This window comes from Herpailurus yagouaroundi, unplaced genomic scaffold (genome assembly GCF_014898765.1).
Source record: "Herpailurus yagouaroundi ecotype Mexico unplaced genomic scaffold, PumYag 198, whole genome shotgun sequence".
Taxonomy (NCBI): Eukaryota; Metazoa; Chordata; class Mammalia; order Carnivora; family Felidae; genus Herpailurus; species Herpailurus yagouaroundi.
Window position 1 is genome coordinate 17,641,980 of NW_024412429.1, and position 4,574 is coordinate 17,646,553.

Below are 4,574 nucleotides of genomic sequence, written 5' to 3' on the forward strand. Positions count from 1 at the left end.
CCCCCCCGGGCCTCTCAAAGCCCCAAACTCATGATGTGGCCGCAGACCCGCACATCCAGCCAGTACCTCCTGCTGTGACCTTTGTGCAGGCCACACTCCCTTCCTCTCTCTGGACCCCAGGCTGCCTGGACTTCTGTCAGTTCTTCACATATGCCACATCTTTCCTGCCACAGGGCCTTTGCATCAATTTTCTCTGCTCCTGCCCCACCTCCCCTCCAAACTCCTGAAATTCTCCAAGCCCAGAACAGCATGGAGTCCCAGGGTCCCTTCACCGGTCAGCGGGCTCCTGGCAGCCTCCCTCCTCCGGGGTCCTTCCATCCCACCCCGCGAATCTGAATCCTGGAAGCCCGCTTGTCTTGTTTATGACAGAACAAGTGACTGGGCACACAGGTCCTGGATCTCTCCCCAGCCTGTTCCCCTCATTCAACTGGTGCCACAGCCACCCCATCTCTTCAGGGCCTTGCTGGATAAGAGTGGTAAGAGTTGGGAAGGTAAGACAGCGTCTCAATATATCGCGAGATTTAAAAAGGACATATAATGACGGGCACTGTCACCCAAGCCGTCTGAGGTCCCTTACTGCTGTCCGTCGGTAGAGATTCTCTTTCATGGCTAATGAAGACCTTTCTGAGAAGGTGATTAAGTCTCATACACCCTGTGCTTCCCAACAGAAAACAAAACGAAGCAAATCAGGGTGCTTGATTCCCCTTCCCCCGGCTTTACTGCTATATTAGAACATTGCGTGAGCGTAGGACACACGATGTGATGATTCCATTCTCGTCTATATCGTGAGATGAATACCCCAGTAGGGCTAGGTAACACTACCACCGCCTCACATATTTACCCCCCCTTCGTTTGTGGTAAAAACATTTAAGATGTACTCTTTGAGCGACTGTTAAGTAGACAGTACGGTCTTGTAAACTGTCATCGCCGGGCTGGGCAGGAGATGCCCAGAAGTCGGTGGCCCTTGACCGACCCACCCCTGGCTCCGTGTCAGAGTCTGGCTTTTTACGATTCCACCTGTAAGTGAGATCATATGGCGTGTGCCTTTCTCTGACTCATCTCACCTAGGCCGGCTCCGTGTTGAGTCCCCTTGCTCCCCAATGGCCAGGAAGAGCACCCTGTCCGACTGTCAGGGAGCACCCTCCGTGGGAGCTATCTAAATCTGCCTTTCTTTGAGAGCCCGCCGTCCTTGGAGCTAATGGTGGAGGTGGGAGGGGGATTTTGCTGCGACAGCCGGAGCCGTGCATCCCTCGGATCTCTCCCTGCGGGAAGCACAGATGACAGGCCCAACTGCTCCCCTCTGGGTCCACCGCTGTGTTTGCCCGAAGGCCACTTTTCCAACGAGCTGCTCCCAGCCAAGGACAGCATGGCGGGAGCACTCATTCAGCCCCTTTCCTGAGAGACAGATCTCCTCCGTCAGAGGACTCAGCCCTCTTTCCTGCTCTCTCTCCTCCTGCATTGCCCTCCAAGGTTCTCCTGTCGTCTCCCGCGTCTTCCTTCTTTATCCTTCAGGGCTCTGCCCCCAGGATGTGTCTCACACAACTCACCAGTCTTTGTAGCTCCTTCTCAGAGGACCTGAACCAGCACAGGGGACACGAGAGGGGCTTAAGGACCGGACGGCTCACTCCCCAGAGGGCGAAGAGGGCACTGCCCTGAGGGGTGTGTGAGGCAGAGAGTCCCCAGTACGTCGTGGCAGCCCCGTTATGAAGATCCCGCGGTGGTGACCCGAGGTTGTGGGACCCATCCTTCGGAGGGGGAGACGGGGGATCGTGTCTCCAGGGGCCGCCGTGTTAGCTGGTGACCGCTGCACGTATTGAGGCCTTGCAGAAAGATAGTAAGGACGGAGGGCTCTTAACGAGCACAGAGAGGGTGGGTGTGAGAGCCAGAGGGCCTCCTTGCAAAGACGCCTCTGTCTCCTGCGGGGGGGAAGAACGGACACAGCTGAACGGTGAATGGAGGACCCGAACGTCACAGAACTTGAGAGACGTTTCAGAACTTGGTCAAGGCAGATCCGTCATGTCGCTAGACTCATTGCCCTCACTGGAAAACCTGGCCCGCAAGCATGGGAGGGGGACGTGGCATCCCCATGGGTGCCTCCAAGAATGTGGGTTCTGCTGAACGCCCCCCGCCCCAAACCCTCAGGGCTTGCAGAGGTGGCCAGCCCGTCCCTAGTAAGAGAGCATGTCCCCTGTGCTGAAAGACGCTGCAGAGGCCTCTGTCCTACAGAGCTGACTCTTCTCCAGCCTGCAGACTGGTAACTAGGGTTCGATCCCAGCATAATTTGGTTGTATACAGACTGCACTTGGCCAGGGAGGAGAATGATTATGTTCCAGAAGAAGAGCAAGAATTAGCTAGTATGCACAGGATGTAGGGAGTATCTCTGGCATTGGATGCTGAAGGGCTTGATTAAGGGGGCTAGAATTTAAAGTTGGAGAAGCGAGAATTTATTGATTGGGGGGCGCTTTATTGGACATAGGATTTAACACCGTAACAAGGCCTCCAGGGGAGAGGGCAAAATCCTGCTGAGGTGGCTGCTAGAAGCCTGGGAGTGTGGTGGCCAACACTGAGCGAAGTGAAAATGTCCGAGTCGCCCCAGACGGGAAAGGAAGGAATAAAGAGACAGAGGAGAGTGGTCGTACTGGAAAGCATATCTTATTTGAGGCAGGAAGACTGGGAGGACAGAGAAAATGTTCCAGAGAGGACTCCAGGCCATTAGGAAATGCACTGATACAGGGACCCAGCATCGCTAGGAAGTTCAATGGTAGCTTTCCCCTGCAGCCCAGGGTTGATGGCGAAGGGATGGCCACCCACCCCCATGAAGTCATAGAGGCCATGGAAGCACTAACCACCAGAAGCTGGAGGTTGCAATCACTATAATGACCAGCAAGAGGGAAGGGGTGGCCATGGGGACTTGGCTGGCAAGAATCACAGAGGTGGTTACTAGATCATGGGGACCCTAGAGCCAACTTTTTCTGTAACAGAAAAAGTCAAGAATGGAAGAGCAGAAAGCTAAGGGAAGTTGCCTAAATAGAGTCGTGATGTACTTTAAGTGGAAGGAGAAGTGGCCCAAGGGACTAATACTGATCTCTGGGCAGTAGTCAATGGCCTGGCTGTCTGACCAGGTGCCTGGAAAGAAAATGACTGGACGATGGGAAAGAAGGAGGTCTGGGGTAGAGGCACGTGAAGGGTACATGGAAGTCGGCATGAAATAAGATTTTTGTACCACCCATTATGTCCACTGGAAGAGGCATTGAACAACGAAGGAGACAAGCACTTAGCCAGTTGACGTCTGTCAGATTTTGTTCTTGACCCCCTGGAACTGGCACAATGGGCACATGAATGGAGTGGCTATGGTTGCCATGATGGAGGTTCTACATATGCCCAGCACGAAAACTGTCACTTACCAAGGCCAATTGAGTTACTTAACTGCCTCTGACTTTCTAACCTGTCAGCCCTGGAGGCCGAAGTTGAGCCCCTGATGTGGCCTGGTCCTCTTCCTCAAGGACAACCACCAGCCCCATTTGGCCCATTGTGTTGGGAGGGCTGTCAAGGTAGATACACATTCTTGGTGTGTGTTTGCCTTCCCTGCCCCCAGAGCTTCAGCCAGCTTCATCATCGGGGGCTTCCTGGATGCCTCACCCATGGGCACAGAGTCCCACACGGCAAACCTAAGACAAGGGGATGCTCGTCACAGAGTAAGAGCTGTGGGAGCGGTCCCTGATCCTCAGAGCCATTGGTCCCGTCACACACTGCCCCAGGGCAGAAGCAGGTGGCTCCGGAGACAGGGGCGGGGGGCCCCCCCCGACTGCTCAGCTGCGCACTGGCTCGGGAGTAGCATTCGGAAAAGACGGAGCCATCTTTTCAGGCATTAAGCAGTTCAGGCATTAAGTCAGAAACCTGTCCAGGGTAGTGACCCCAGCCAGGGTACACAGGGCTGGGAAACGAAGGTGGGGGGAACAGAAGTGGCTCCACTCACCAGGAGTACCAGTGACCCATCCGAGATTGTGCCCTTCTCGTCCCCCAACTTTGGGGTCTCCAGGCTTGCAGGTCCTAGCAGGTCCCACGGAACTACAAGGTACTGCCGTGGCAGGGCGCTGCGACCCTAGTCTCCGGCGACCAGCAGGTGAGGCGTCGCCGTCCCGATGCGCGGGAGGAGGCGGGGCTGCGTTTTACAGATGGGACCAGGGAGGTAATGTGTGTGGCGCCCCGACGATCCCTGCGGCCACCTCCTGGCACTCTCCTGCCGCACAGACGTTTGCAGCCCACGGGCAGGGCCGCCAAGGAGAGGGGGGAGGTGCGGATCGCACCGCCGCGGCCACCGTGCAGACCTGCCGAGGTGACAGCCTTAGAACGGACGGCGGAGGAGAAAGGGGCAGCCGTGGTTGTGGCCCCGGGACCTCCGCAGTGACAGGAGCCAACCTGGTCCTCGGGAAGGGCGGGTGGGAAGCGCGCGGAGTGAGGACACTGAGGTCTGCGACGCACAAGGCCGGGCGGTGACAGCGGCAGGCGCACCGGCCCCTCCGCGCCCAGCCTTCCGGCGCTTCCCGCCGGTCTCCGACCCCTGACCGGGCACC